The following is a 15,816-nucleotide window of genomic DNA, read 5'->3' on the forward strand; positions in this document are numbered from 1 at the left end:
AAGCGCCCTCCCTTCGCGGAGCTCACCTGCCTGGGCTCCCACCCTTCACAGGGCAGAGACACGTGCGACTTCAGAGCCGTGTGCGTTTCGGCGTGCACGTCTGTGAGCTCTACTGTAAGAGTCCAGCTGAGGCCTGTCCTTCCTTTGGTTTGGGACGGAAGTGGGGGTGGCGCCGAGGGGGGCCCCCCACGCCCCCACCTGCTCATCTTCTTCCCGCCAGGCCGTGGGGTGGCAGAACCGGGCTGCTCTGGTTCATGTGCAGCCAGCCATGTTTGGGTCAGCAAGCAGGCCCTGAGGCTTGGGGCAAGAGAATGTGTGTCTTTTGGCGAAGAACTGGCCGGGAAGACATGGGCTATCCCTTTGTCTGTAGGGAAGTATGTTTTAAACACTGAACCTCATCTCTGGTCTCATCAATGAATACCTGATGTCTTTAGTTCCTGGACAGTTTCCTCTATGTTGGCACATTCTCCATTCGAACAGCAGCCACTGTGTTTCTATGTTCATGAAAAATTCGAATCCTCCTATCTTGCGTAGTTCACCCTCCCTAAAGCCTCCCGCCTCACTGTCCGGTGGTTTCTCCCAGCCCTTAACCACCCCCATCACCTCCAGTGGTTTCTCTTAGACCTCTTCTGGGTACATGTATCAGTTTGTCTTAAGGAAAAAAATGGAAGACTTTTTCTTTGACTTGTACTTTATTTGAGGCATTTTACCAACCAGGGCACTGGAGCGTCTGTCTGTACTCATAGCTCTCCATGTACACACCGAGCAGGTGGAAATCCCACGGTGCTGGGGGAGCACAGGCGCGGCTACACTGGGGGCGGCCGCGCTCCGTGGGGACTCGGTCATTTCCAAATCGGTCCCTCCGACGCCAGCAGGCCTGACCACTTCAGTTTCCAATCCGCGCTGTATCCGTGATTTTCTTTCTTTACTGTTCCTGTAACGTCTCTGCATTTCAGTCTTTACCGTTCTGTGTTTAAAATTACAACAATCACTGTCCATTGCTTCTACTCTGGAACTCTCTGTTTATAGCAATTCTGAAACTTTAATATGAGCCTTCAAATAAATACAGAAATGAAAAAAAAAAGGAAAAAAATAAAGTGTGTGCCTTGGGTGTTTTGAACCTGATCTGCATAAAACCATATTGTATTCAAATGCTGTATATTTAATGAAAGGATACATATATCTTCACTGTATTAATGTAGCTGATAAAATAGTTCTAGTGCCTTGTTTTCTGAACTGAGAAGCCCATATCAATGCACAACGTAAAGTAAAAACCAATTCGAGAACTGAAATGTTGAGAAGACGTAGACATGATTCTGGAGCCTTCATCCTAAGACTGTGGAATATACACAGTCATTTAAATTAAAAAATAAAAAGAAAATTGAAATAAGAGTGTGTTATCAGTTAATTTTCCATCAAAAGTGCTCTCTGCTCTGTCACTTTCACTTAACGCACACAGTGTGCGGGAGAGTCCCCACGGAAGAGAAAGGCGTCCTGACGGGAGTCCTGGCCAACGCCTGCCTCCCTGGCGGCACTTTGTTGGCGGCTTCTCCAAGTCAGCAGTGTTGTTTTCAGCTTTTGTTAAAAATTAACAAAATATCTGCCGATAGTGACTGAGGCCTCTCATCACGGAACTACTTCCAAGGTTTACAAGTGAAAGAAGTGCCAGCACATAGTCCGTTTCGCTTTGACAAGTGAAAGGACGTAGCAAGTCCCCGAATTCTGGCCCAGTGGCGCTACACTCCCTGTGCTGCAAGTTATGCGAGGGCCTTTGCCATCTTAGAGGCTGTCCGGGGTGCAGACGGCGCCTCAGGAGGGAGACGGCTCAGCCCGTCGAGAGGCAGGTACACGCCGTGCGCCGGGCCCACCGCCGCGTCTTCGGGCTCTCTGCCAAACGCGCGTCTCAAGGGAGCAAGGGCCTCCGCAGGCTGGGCCTGTTTGCCTCACGAGACTAGCGTCGATGCTGCTGTGTACCGGGCCAAAGTCCCCTGGAGACCCAAACTTACTCACTCAGGCCACAAATGTAGCCGAGAACCCGAGCACCTGAAAGAGGTGGTTTGGGAGAGATGGTGGGGCTTCTTGGGGCCCCCATTCCACACGCTGCTGCTGCCTCGGCTGGAAGCGTGTAGTGTCCCGAGCCAAAGGGGGGTGCCCCAGCGCCAAGCACAGCCACCAGGCAAGGAGGATGGGCAGGCAAGCCCTGGGCTCCGCGGGAGAGGAGGATCAGAGAAATCGCAGGCTGGCCTCCGGGGCAGCCAGGTGAGCGGATCTGAGCGCGAAGACAGCTGATCTCGGCTGCATGTGGTGGCGACACACCTGTCCTGTGCTCCTAGCCGTCAAGCTTTCCCGCCACTGCCCGCCCGCTCATAGTCTGTCTTGCCAAGGAGCTTACAAGGACTTAAATGTGTTCTTCAAACCCCAGGGCCCAGAGAGCAGGAGGAGAACACAGCCTTTGAACTGCCAGGGAAGCGACCACAGCACAAGGCAGAGATCAGTTTATTTCCATGCGTGGTCCCAACAGGTGGCACAGGCTGGAAACAACACTACATCTCCCGGGTGCACTCTGCGCCGGGGAACCATCCAGAGCACTGCACCCACTGAGCGTCCAACAGCCCTGCGGTAGAAACAGCCCCATTTTACAGGAAGCGAAGTCTTGCCACGGTCCATGGTGACAGCAGAACCAGGATTTGCTACAGAAGCTCCATGGCTAAGTCCATCAGTAGGAAGGAGAACCCCCATCCGGCACCCCGAGAACTGCTGGTGGGGTCAGGGTCTACCACTGATAACAAGGACACATCCCCACTCTGACCCTCCAAAGTCATTTGTGCAGGGCCAGGGGCCCAGGAGGCTGGGCAAGGTGGGGCTTTCTCCCAGCTGAATCACCGCAGGGGTGTGGAAAGAGGAGACTGAATTCAGAGGCAACCTGCTTACCCCACTGCCCTCGACCAGGATCAGGGAAGCCAGGACCTCGGGATCACAGGCTTTCTCGAAGACTTGACATTTGTAAAAGGCCCACAGCTTAGAGATGTGTGACATGTGGCATCTGCTTTAATTGTCTCAAGAATCCACGAGGCCAGTGTGGAAAAGATGAACCTTCTCCTTTACTGGTAAGGAAAGGATGCTCTCAGCCACGGGCTACAGGCAGCGGGGACAATTCATCCCGAAGACTGACGGGCCTCACCAAGCCCCGTCTTTCCCAGGCCCTCCCGCTCGACTCTTCCTCCCGCGGCCCTGAGCCACCCAGCATCCGCCCAGCGTGTTCCTTTGCGGCCCAAGTCCGCCAGAGCCTGCCTCTGCCGCTTGCAACCGCAGACTGCTCCGCACCCCGATGCTGGCGTGTTCTCTCCCACACCCCAGGGCCTCCTTGCGCCAGTCAGCGCTGGGGCAGCCCCTCCCTGCCCCTTCCCAATCACCCTCAACGGCACAGGAGGAAGGCCGAGCGAACGAGCAGTAAGGGGTCAGGCACAGGGCACAGAATGAGCTTGACCGCGAGTCCGACAGGCCCACGCGGCTTTGAAGCCTAAGAGAAAGCCAAGGGCGCGGCAGCTCCCTCCCTTGGTCTTGGCGCCCGCCATCTGGGCAAGCTAAAAACAGAGGCTCCGTTTTGAGGCAACAGTTTATAAATGTGGCTACAAAGGTCCCAGTAAAGACATCAAGGCTCTGGGGGGGGACTGCATGGCCTGAACCTCCAGCACCGGCGGGGCGGCCGGGAGAGCCCGGCCCCCCCCCCCCCCACGGGCCGGTGGCCAACGTCCCGGGGCAGCAGTGGGGGCGAGGGGGGGAAGCGGAGAGTGTGACGCCTCCTTCTGGTTGGGAGGGAGGGAGGGGGACCGCAAGAGAGAGGGCTGCGTACAGCATGAAGGGCAGGCCTGATGGCTTCAGAGCAACAACACAGAAACAGCCGCGTGGACCCCCGCTCTGCCCTCCAGGCCCGGGCCCACACCGTCTGGCGCCCCCTGACCCCTGCCCGCCTGTCCCAGCCGCTCCTTGCTCACCTTGCTCCAGCCACACTCCCACAGCAGGGCCTCCTCTCTGCCGGCTCCCCCCGGCATCTGGAACATCCCTCCCCTGGGCCTACACCGCTTCCTGGACCACCGGGTTCAGAGAGGAGCTCGTCCCAATCCCACTCTCACCTCCCCACCTTCCTTTCTCGCAGCCCTTATTACTACCGCAAACTGGCCTATTAGTTTGCTTATTGAGCCCCCGCCCCGCCACCCCCCCCCGGAAGAGAGGCCGCCCCTCCTGCCCCAGCTCGTGCGCTGTATCCCCTGCCCCTCACAGCCTCAGCCCTCCCGCAGCTGCACCCTTTCCGCCACCGAGCCCGTGCCTGCGGCTCTGATTCGGTCCTCCCGCAGCTGGTAGGGACCGCAGGGCTCTGCCCGCCGCTCTGCCGACCCTCCCCGTGCAGGGACGCCTCCCGGGACTCCTGCCCCCCGCCCCGTGACACCAGGCACCTGCTCCCTCTAGAGCCACCGAGTCCCCGGGGACGCTACGGCAGCAGCAGTGGGAGCCCTGCCCAGGCGGAGGGGGCGGCGGGTGGCCGGGCGGGGAGAGGGCGCTCAGCCGCGGGCCCACCAAGCCCTGGAGGGCGGGGGGGGGCGCCTGCCTCAGGCCTGGCTTCTGGAGGCGGCAGCCGCGTGGCCCCGAGCGCCGCCGCCACAGCTCTGGCCGGACGAGCGTACGGACGGGGCACGAGGGGGTCTCACGCCCGCACGTCCCTCGCCCCCGGGACGAGGGAGAAGCCCGGCGCCGCCTCCCGCCACCGCCACGCCGCGCCGCTTCGGCCGCAAAGGACGCTGGGCCTGTCGGTCACGTGCCCCCCCCCCGCCCCCGTCACATGCCAGGCATGGACCAATCAAGACTGGCAGAGGGACCGCTGAGCACGTGCCCCGCGAGGACCAATCACGACTGGCAAAGGAGGGGACTCGTGATTGGCCAGCTGGAGGAGGAGCGGCTTTTGGCCAATCCCCGGAGCCAGGAGGCGGGCTGTGGATGAGGCGCCCCGCCCACTGTGGGGGTGGGGGGACTGGGTGCAGCTGGTGGGGGCGAGTAAGACTCCCGTGGCGGAGGCTCCGGGCTTGCTGGTCGCGTGGGCAGGGCTGCCTCGCACAGCTGGGAGCATCTTCACCCCATCCCTGGAAACAGATCGGTATTAATAAAAAACAGCTTTGGCTGCAAATAATGGAAACTCGCATTAAAAGTGGCTTAAACCAAAGTGCTTTATTTTTTCCATAGGACACAAAAACGTAAGCTCCACGAGGGCAGGGATTTTATCCACCTAGTTCGCCGCCCTGCGCCTACCACGGGAGGTTCCCAATAAGGGTGTGTTGGAGACATGGATGAAGGGCCGGGCACTCCTTGGTGGCCCCCGGCTTTGGTCCAGCAGCTCAACATGGTCACGTCTGAGATTCAGCCTCTCCCTCCAACGTCTCAGCCTCACAGCAACAAAAGGCTGCTGCCTCTCTACACATCGCATTCTGTTCCAAGTCAGGAAGAAGAGGGGAAGACCATGTCCGCTGTGTCTGCTTCGCTTTACCAGGGAAGCGGATGCTTTCCCAGAAGTGTCTACCAACATGTCCTGAGCCACGGTGGTTTCTAAAGCCATCCCTAGAAGCAAGGCGGACCGGGAAGGGGAGCAGTCAGCTTGGCACAGCGCTGCCAGGAACAAAGTTGTGGCTGTGTTAAAAGGCAGAACGTGAATGGAGAGCATATGGGGTCACAAGAGTGTCCAGGTAGATTTTCCTCACTGAGCATTTGAAAGTACACAATCCAGGGGCACCTGGGTGGCTCAGTAGATTAAGTGTCGGACTCTTGATCTCAGCTCAGGTCTTGATCTCAGGGTCGTGAGTTCAAGCCCTGAGTTGGGCTCCACGCTGGGCATGAAGCCTACTTTAAAAAAAAAAAAAGAAAAGGGAAGAAAGTACACAGTCCAGTGACATTAAACACATTCACAACGCCGTACAGCCATCAGCACTGTCCATTTCCATCCTGCCAAAGAGAAGCCTTCTGCCCGTCATCCCCTCTACCCCACTGTCCAGGGTCCCAGGCAACCAGGAATCTAATGTCTCTGTGGATTTGCCTATTCCATACATTTCATATGGAATCACACCATATGTGGTCTTTGGGTCTGGTTTCTCCCGCTGCACATGATCTTTTTCAAGGGTCATGCATGGTGTAGCATGTCTTGCCCTGGATGATCCACCCACCAAGCTTCACTGTCCAAGGTGGGACCTCACCTGGGAACCAGCCACCAGCTTTTGTGGCTGAAGAATATTCCATCAGAGGGGTAAACCACACTTCATTTTTCCCTTTGTCGGTTGATGGACATGTGGGTTGTCTCCATCTTCTGGCTGTTGTGAATAGTACTGCTGTGAACACACATGTACATGTGTTTGAGTCCCTGTTTTCAGATCTCTGGGGCGTACGTCCCGGGAGTGGAGTTGCTGGGTCGTGTGGTCACTCCATGTTGAACCTGTCAAGGAACCACCAGACTGTTTCCTGCAAAGGCCGACCTTTTACATTCCCACCAGCAGTGGGTGAGGGCTCCTCCCTGGAGACTTTTGAGGCCCCGTTTCTGGAGGCTGCAATTCTTTGGGGGACTGAGCTCCATCTCAGGCTTCCAGGTACAGCCCAGGCCCCCGGAACAGGTTGGGGCACAAAGACTCTACCTTTCCAGCAAGCCCCAGGCACTGCTGGGGAGACTGGTCTGGAACTGCTCACTTCACCTCCCTGCGGCTCCCAGGGAGTGTCCGTGAGCAGATTACCAGGCCTCCTCCCCAGCATCCAGTTTCAGTAGGAAGTGTCAAAATTCTGAGAGCTTTACTCTATGAATACTTTACTGAGGGAGAAACAAACTGTTCTCAAACAGGGAGATTTCAGATTTGAAAGTGGTAGGAAGCTCAGGGGCGTGGCATTACAGGATGGCTTATAAAGCAAGGTTGGGGGTTTCCAGATGGCAGGGAATTGGGTAAATAGGAGTATCTTACACCATTTGGGGGAGACAATGTGGGTTTCATTTATGATGATCAGAGGCATTCACAATAACCTGCTTTCGGGGCACCTGGGTGGCTCAGTCAGTTAAGCGTCTGCCTTCGGCTCAGGTCATGATCCCGGGGTCCTGGGATCAAGCCCCACATTGGGCTCCCTGCTCGGCGGAGAGCCTGCTTCTCCCTCTCCCTCTGCGTGCCGCTCTGCCTACTTGTGCTCTCTATCTCTCTGTCGAATAAATAAATAAAAATCTTTTAAATAAATAAATAAATAACCTGCTTTCTTGTTCACGAGATGAGCTTGGTTAAGTTTTGCTCACATGAGGTGAACTGGTTCGGTCTGCTCAGGACCTTTTTATTTTATTTTAGACCAGAGGAAGCCCTGAATCTGTGTGGTTGACACCCTCCTGGGTGGGTCTTAAGGGAAGTTAGAGAAACAGCGCCAGTGGGTGAGGAGTGGGTGGCAGACTGTGGTGCTGACGGTGCAGCTCGTGGGAGTTCACCCTGGCACACAGGCGACCTTTGGAGGGCGGGCAGCTTGTACCTCCGCTCTCTGGGATTGTCCCTGGACTGTCCCCTGTGGCTCCATCAGTCTACCACGTACAGAGAGGAGGCTCTGAAGCAGGGGTCCTCACCATCCGGTCCCTGGGCCAGCTGCAGCAGGGTCCCCGGGGACCTGGTTAGAAATGCAGATTCTTGCCCCTTCCCCATCTGCAGAATCAGAAGCTATGCGGCAGGGCCCAGCAACCTGGGGTAATAAGCCCTCTGGGTGACCTCCCTGCCTGCTACAGTTGGAGAACCTCTTCTATAAAGCAACCCCTGCAAAATAAACCTTCCCCGAACCCTCCAGCGATGCAGCATCAGGGGACAGCTGAAGCTCCACCATTTCCCATGTGGCTGTGTAGCGCTGAGCGTGCAGCGCTCCACTCTGCAAGGGGACACCTCGGAGAACAGCCCACCTAGCCATGCCGAATGCCCAGAGGGAGGGCACCATGGGCCTGAGGCCGCTTCCGTCCTGTGCCAAGGAGCCGGCAGACTTGCCCTGGATGATCCACCCACCAAGCTTCACTGCCCAGGGTGGGACCTCACCTGGGAACCAGCCACCAGTCCCTGAGTTGTGCAACCTCTGGGCCCCTCACTGTCCTCATCTGAAATATGGACTGATGATCCCGGTGGCCCCAGGAACTTGTGAGGACAAATGAGGTCTTACAGGGGAAATGGCTTGCCCATGCCAAAGGGAATAAACAAAGACAGGCTGGGTAATCTTTTTAATCAAGTGGTAAAAATACATATGGTATGAAATCCAAAATGATCAGGAAAGAGTCTCTCCCTTCCCCACTGGCTCCCCAGACCCCAGGGCGCACCGCCCCCCCACCCCCCGAGCTTGTGCCTATTATGGATTCCTTGTGATTCTTTCCTGGCCTTGCACATACATCTGCAAGCATATGTGTATGAATAATTTTTAAAACCCAAATATAGCTCACTCTACACACTGCTCTGTACTAGTCTTGCTCTTTTTAAAATTATTAAGCATGCCGGGCACACTGAAAGGGTGCTGAAACGAACACCCATGTGCACCACCTGGCTTGACGACATCAGACATCACAGGGACGCTCAAAGCCCCCTGTGTCCCCTCCTGATTCCACCTCCTTCCTTCCACTGCAGAGGAAGCCACTGCCCTGAACGTGGTGTTTATCATCTCTATGCAGGTTGGTACATTCACTGCTTATATACGTGTCCATAAACAACACGTAGTAGTATGCACATTTTATTTTCATTTTCTTAAGATTTATTTGAGAAAGAGAGAGAGAGAGAGCAAGCATGAGCAGGAGGGGCAGAGGAAGAAGGAGAGAGAGCATCCCAAGCAGACTCCACACCGTGAGCAGAGCCTGACTTGGGGCTTGATTCCACGACCCCAAGATCACGACCCAAGCCGAAACCAAGAATCAGACACTCAACCGACTGCACCATCCAGGTGCCCCTGTTATGTACATTTCATTTTTTTTTTTAAAGATTTTATTTATTTATTTGACAGAGAGAGAGGGCGTGCGCGCAGATGAGTAGGGGGAGGGGCAGAGGCAGAGGGAGAAGTAGGCTCCCCGCTGAGCAGGGACCCTGATGCGGGACTCGATCCCAGGACCCTGAGGTCATGACCCGAGCCGAAGGCAGAGGCTTCACCAACTGCACCACCCAGGCACTCCTATTATGCACATTTTAAAACCTTATAGAAATGATCTCTACTTCATGCATGATCAATTAGCAATCCTCAAAGAAAACAGTGCCGGGCACTTAGTTCCCTCTCAGTTAAGTGGTGGCCGCCTTCATCATCGATATTACAATTATTGGCAATCATGAATCCTGCAGCTGGCTTATTTATTTCAATATTACTTTTTTTTTTTTTAAAGATTTTATTTATTTATTTATTTGACAGAGAGAGACACAGTGAGAGAGGGAACACAAGCAGGGGGAGTGGGAGAAGGAGAAGCAGGCTTCCCGCCGAGCAGGGAGCCCGATGCGGGGCTCGATCCCAGGATCCTGGGATCATGACCTGAGCCAAAGGCAGACGCTTAACCGACTGAGCCACGCAGGCGCCCCTCAATATTACTTTTGAAACTCATCAAAGAGGACAGATGTAGCTCTAAATCATTCATGTTCACAGTGGAATACACTTCACTATATGAATATATCAAAATTGATTTATCCATTCATCTGTTGACCTTTAGATTTTTTTTTTTTTTTTTGCTATAAAAACAAAGCTTTTCAACATCGTGCTAAGTGAAAGAAGCCTGTCCCAAATTACCACATATCATGCAATTCCGTTTCCATGCAATGTCTGGAACAGGGAGATCCACAGACACGGACAGCAGATGAGTGGGAGTCAGGCATGGGGGGAGGGGACAGGGAGTAACCACTGCCCAGCATGGGTTGCTTTTTGGGTGATGAAAATGTTCTGGGGGCGCCTGGGTGGCTCAGTTGGTTAAGCGACTGCCTTCGGCTCAGGTCATGATCCTGGAGTCCCGGGATCGAGTCCCACATCGGGCTCCCTGCTCAGCGGGGAGCCTGCTTCTCCCTCTGACCCTCCCCCCTCTCGTGCTCTCTCTCTCATTCTCTCTCTCTCAAATAAATAAATAAAATCTTTAAAAAAAGAAAATGTGGACGCCTGGGTGGCTCAGTCGGTTAAGCGACTGCCTTCAGCTCAGGTCATGATCCTGGAGTCCCTGGATCGAGTCTCGCATCGGGCTCCCTGCTCGGCAGGGAGTCTGCTTCTCCCTCTGACCCTCCCCCCTCTCATGTGTTCTCTCTCATTCTCTCTCTCTCTCAAATAAATAAATAAAATCTTTAAAAAAAATAAAAATAAAAATAAATAAAAAAAGAAAATGTTCTGGAATTAGACAGTGGTGGTATTTCCGTAACTCTGCAAATACGCTAAAAGCTATTAAACTGTACACTAGCTAGGTGAATTATATGGTAAGCAAATTATGTCTCAATACATCTCCTTTTTAAGAAAAAAAAAATGTTTTCTAAATGGAATGTGGGATCCTGGATCTTGGAACAGAAAAAGGACATTCATGGAAACAATTTAAATCCAAATAAAGTCTGTCACTTAACGGTGTTATACCAATGTTAATTTCTTAGTTTGAATAAGTGGATGGACGGTGGTTGAGCAAGAAGTTAATCATAAGGGAAATTGGCAGGGAGTATTTTAAGAGTTTCCCTGTATTAAATTTACAACCTTTCTAAAAATCTAAAAGTATTCTAAAATTAAAAATTTATTTAAAAAACAAAGCAAGGAAAACCCCATTCTGTTCCTTGTTGCTGTGGACCGTGGACTGCTGGGGTCGGTGAAGGATCTCATGATGGCTGGGTGAAAACTTGCTCTAAAAGCCATTGACTGGGTAGCTTCTAGGGAGATCATACCCCAAAACCAGAAGACCGTTGCTAACTCCCTGAAATCCTGGAAGGAGATGCTTACCTCCAGGTTGGCTACTCCTTCCGAGAATCCACCTGCTATCGACGGGGCTTACGACAAGGGCTGGGCATGGTAGATGACCTGGAGAAGTTTAATGCCCTGAAGGTTCCCATGCCCGAGGACAGATACACTGTTCAGGTGGATGCTGAAGAAAAAGCCGTTGAAAAGCTGTGCTGAGTTTTAGTCTCCCTCAAAGGCCAGGATTGAGGAATATGAACAAGAGCTGGAGAAGATGAGGAACATAATTCCATTTGATCAGATAACCATTGAGGACCCGAATGAAGTCTTCCCAGAAACCAAATTAGACAAGAAGTATCCCTATTGGCCTCACAAGCCAATCGAAAATGTATAAACTTGGGGCGCCTGAGTGGCTCAGTCGGTTGAGAGTCTGCCTTCGGCTCAGGTCATGATCCCAGGGTCCTGGGATCGAGCCCCACATCGGGCTCCCTGCTCTGTGGGAAGCCTGCTTCTCCCTCTCCCACTTCTCCTGCTTGTGTTCCCTCTCTCTCTGTGTCTCTCTGTCGAATGAATAAATAAAATCTTTAAAAAAAGAAAAAAAGAAAATGTATAATCTTGAGTTGGGAAGAAAACTCTGGCCCTCGTATTATGAATGCTGGACATTAAAAATAAAAATTAATTAATTAATTAAAAAACCAAAGGGTGCCTGGATGGTGTAGGCAGCTAAGTGCCCAACTCTTGGTTTCAGCTCGGGTTGTGATCTCGGGGTGGTGAGGGCGAGCCCTGTGTGGGGCTCCACACTCAGCAGGGAGTCTGCTTCAAAGACTCCCTCTCCTTCTGCGCCTCCCCCTCCCCAAATAAATATTTTTTAAAAATAATAAAAAACAAACCAAACCAAGCAGTGCTGCTGTGAATATACCCAAGTCCGCGTGTGTGAGAGCGTCTCTCGGGTGCTCCCTGGGGACTGGATCTCGGCATCTTCGAGCTCCCAGAAATCACCAAACCGCTGCCCCCAGGACCACTCGCCTGTGTCAGCTCCCACGCATCTTGGTGATGGTTCCCCGGGGGGGCTGCCCTTTCTCGGCTGCCCAGCCCCTCGGCACAGATGTTCCACACTCTCACGGGCCCTGCAGACGGGCATGGGGGGCGTCTCCCTTATGCACAGGTGCACGTACAACCAGGATAAATCCTTAGACGTAGAACTGGGGGGGTGAAGGGCGTTCTATACATTTTCATAAGTCCTTGCAGGGCCTGACAGCCGCCCCCTCACAAAGGGTACCAGGGTATGCCCGTGAGCAGAGCGTCGTTTTCTATGAAGGAGCCCATGCCCATTCTTTGCCGGATTCAAATAAGAAACTCAAACATCTCCCTAGTTACACGTTGCTGCCTTATAAGTTACCCCAAAATTGAGTGGCCTAAAGCAGCGGTAAACATTGATTATCTCATACTGTTTGTGTAGGCCAGGAATTTGGGGGCCGCTTAGCGAGGTGGTTGTGGTTCAGTCCCTCTCGTGAGGCGTCGGCTGACATGTTGACCGAGACTTTCTGGGGACAGAGGGTTTGTTTCCAAGGTGACACACTCACATGGCTGTTGGCAGGAGGCCTCAGCTCCTTGAGGGCTGTCTGAGCTTCCTCATGACGGAGGGCCGGTTTCTCTGAGAGCCCCTGATCTAAGAGAGCAAGGCCGAAACTGCAGTGTCTCCGATGACTCACATTTAGAGGTGACACCCCGCCATTTTCCCAGCATCCTATCATTACGCAGGTTGCCCTCTTCTATGGGGAGGGGCTGCCCTGGGGCACGATCCCAGGAGCACTGGGGTCGTCCTGGAGGCCAGCTGTGACAGCGTCATTGCGGTTTATGGATGAAGGTAGGACCGGAAGACACATCTAGTCAATACTGTTACAAAGGGGTAAATAGAGCATCTACCAGAAACCTACAGGTAACACTCCACTTAATGGGGAAAGCTTGAGCACTTTCCTCCAAAGACTGGGAACAAGGACGTCTGCTGTCAGCACTCCCGACATAGTGCTAGACATTCTAGCCAAGGCAATATGGCAAGAAAAGGCATATAGAGGGCGCCTGGGTGGCTCAGTTGGTTGGGCGACTGCCTTCGGCTCAGGTCGTGATCCCGGAGTCCCGGGACCGAGTCCCAAATCGGGCTCCCTGCTCACTGGGGAGTCTGCTTCTCCCTCTGACCCTCCTCCCTCTCATGCTCTCTCTCATTCTCTCTCTCTCAAATAAATAAATAAAATCTTAAAAAAAAAAAAAGGCATATAGATTGGAAAGGAAGAGATAAAACAGTCTCATTTTGCAGGTGATGTGACTGTCTGCGTAGAAAATCCCAAGGCATCTACAACAACAACAAAAACTTTCTAGAATTTATAAGGAAGCACAGCAAGGTTACAAGATATAAGATAAACGTAAGAAAATCAACTGTATTTCTTCTACAGAAAAGCAATGGATGTGTGAACACTGAAAACAGAAATAGAGTTCATAACTGCCAAAAATAAATGAAATACTTAGATGTAGATCTGATAAAATACATATAAGACTTAGATACTAAAAACTACAAAATGCTGACGCAGTAAATGAAAGAAGATATAAATAAATGGAGGGAAATACCATATTTCTATATTGAAGGCTCTCTACATGGTGAAGACAATATGTAAGTGTAGTGTAATTCCTATCAAAATCCCAGCAAGGGGCGCCTAGGTGGCTCAGTCGTTAAGCATCTGCCTTCGGCTCAGGTCATGATCTCGGGGTCCTGGGATCGAGCCCCACATCAGGCTCCCTGCTCAGCAGGAAGCCTGCTTCTCCCTCTCCCACTCCCCCTGCTTGTGTTCCCTCTCTCGCTGTGTCTCTGTCAAATAAATAAATAAAATCTTTAAAAAAAAAAAATCCCAGCAAGATTTTTCATAGATATAAACAAGATTATTCTAAATGTATATGGAAAAGCAAAGACCTAGAATAGCTAAGACCATTTTGAAAAGAAGAATAAAGTGAGAGAAATCAGTCCACCCAGTTTCAAGGCTCACTGTAGAGCCACAGTAACCAAGACTGTGTGGCATTGGTGGAAAGATAAATAGGTTAACAGAACAGAGTAGAGAACCCAGGATCAATTCCAAGTAATACTGTGTTTTCTTTGTTTTCAGTAAATGAAATGAGGCTTTTTTACTTTTTCCCTTCGCAAGTACACAGGGCAAAAGCTAATAATAACCCTTGAAATACTAAGGGTTAAATTCTAACACTTTAGTTTTATTTATGACATTCATCTTTAAGGACTTCGGTGCTAAGAAGTTAAGTATCACGCTGACATCTCAGATGCCTAACTGATCCTTCCAGAAAACAGATGGGATCACTTCAGGGCTTGAAAGTCTTCAATAACTCCTGTGTGCACTCAGAATAAAGCCCAATCCCCGTAACTGGCTGATAAAGCCCTTTATGACCTGATCGCTAGCTCTGGTGTTTCTCCATACCCACCTGTGCCTGAGAGTTCAGCAATATCAAGGCCCTGCTCGCACACTGTCCTCCTGCTCAGACCACCCTGCTTCCCCCCAACCCAAGACCCAGCTCAAGCCTGACCTCCTCCCAGAATCTGTCCCTGACTCTGCCCAGCTGCCCTCCTCTGATGCCCATGGCACCCCTGCCTTTCATATGGTATCAAGATTTTCTGTCTGTCCCTATACCTACAAACTACAGGATTGGGACAGTCTCTCTCCTTTTCTTTAAACCATTTACCATTTTAGTGTACAACTCGATGACATTTCGCGCATTCAGGATGTTGTGTGACCACCTCCTATGTCTAATGCCAGAACCTCATGACCCCAAAAGGAAACCTCAGAGCCACCAGCAGTCGCTCCATGCTTCCCCTGTCCAGAGACTCTTTATCTCTGCATCCCCAATTCTTTTTTTTTTTTAAGATTATTTACTTATTCATTCATTTGAGAGAGAGCGACTGAGCATGAGTTGGGGGAAAGGGGCAGAGGGAGAAGCAGGCTCCCCGTTGAGCAGGGAGCCTGATGCAGGGCTCGATCCCAGGACCCCGGGATCATGACCCGAGCCGAAGGCAGACGCTTAACGACTGAGCCACCCAGGAGCCCTCTGCATCCCCAATTCTTAAGCAAAGAGGCAGGGATATAGTAGGAAATCGCCATTTGCTCAGTGAGAGGGCAACCAAGCTGTCCTGAGTTAAGGTCACCCCCAGCAGCTAGTTTGGGAAAACGTCTGCCCTAACGCCCTCCTCCATTCTTTCTGCGCCACTCAGGGGGTTCTGCCAAGCTTGCCTTTTCCACTTCATCAGTTTCAGTTAATCTCCTTTGAACAAAATCTTGACCAAACATCACACCACCTCTTTTTCCCTACCCGGACCTGCAGGCTAGACAGACAAGTTACTGGGATCTCTGGTGCTGCCGACGGGCACAGGCTTACCCTGCTACCCTTTCCTTGAGGCAATGTCCCGCTAAGGGCCCCAGCTTTGTTGGGGTCCTCTGTCCTAGCGGTGCACCCCGCTGGGCCTCAAGCCATGCCTCCCGCCCACGTGCAGGCAAACCCCTCCACTCCAGGTTCCTCCACCTGCCGCACACGGATGACCTCGTGCTCATCAGGACTGGAGGCCGAGCTTTCTGTTTGGCTCCTGAGGATATTAACCTTCCTACCACCTCAGCTCTACATTTAAAAGATGTTGGTTACCATTTATCTAATGTTTTTGGCATTTTATGGCAAGAAGGTTATCATAATGTCCAGTTCCAGGTATTTCCAGAATTGAAAGTCCTTTTTTGAATGGTCACCATGAGCCTGTCATGAGTCGCTTGTGCGTGTGTAAGAAAGGAAGCAAGCAGATGATAAAAGGAGAGGGAAGGAAAGAAAGGGGGCCATTCCCTGGAAGTAAAATGAAACACAAGC

The 15,816-nt window shown here is 52.2% G+C and overlaps 1 pseudogene; it reads left to right on the plus strand.

Moving 5' to 3' along the window:
• Positions 1–10,843: 10,843 nt before the first annotated feature.
• LOC123856334 (ATP synthase subunit d, mitochondrial-like) lies at positions 10,844–11,619 on the plus strand (annotated as a pseudogene).
• Positions 11,620–15,816: the final 4,197 nt, after the last annotated feature.

The sequence above is a fragment of the Mirounga angustirostris genome, unplaced genomic scaffold, assembly GCF_029215605.1.
Source record: "Mirounga angustirostris isolate CCGP_5_RB_7025 unplaced genomic scaffold, mMirAng1.0.hap1 SCAF_13, whole genome shotgun sequence".
NCBI classification, from domain to species: Eukaryota; Metazoa; Chordata; class Mammalia; order Carnivora; family Phocidae; genus Mirounga; species Mirounga angustirostris.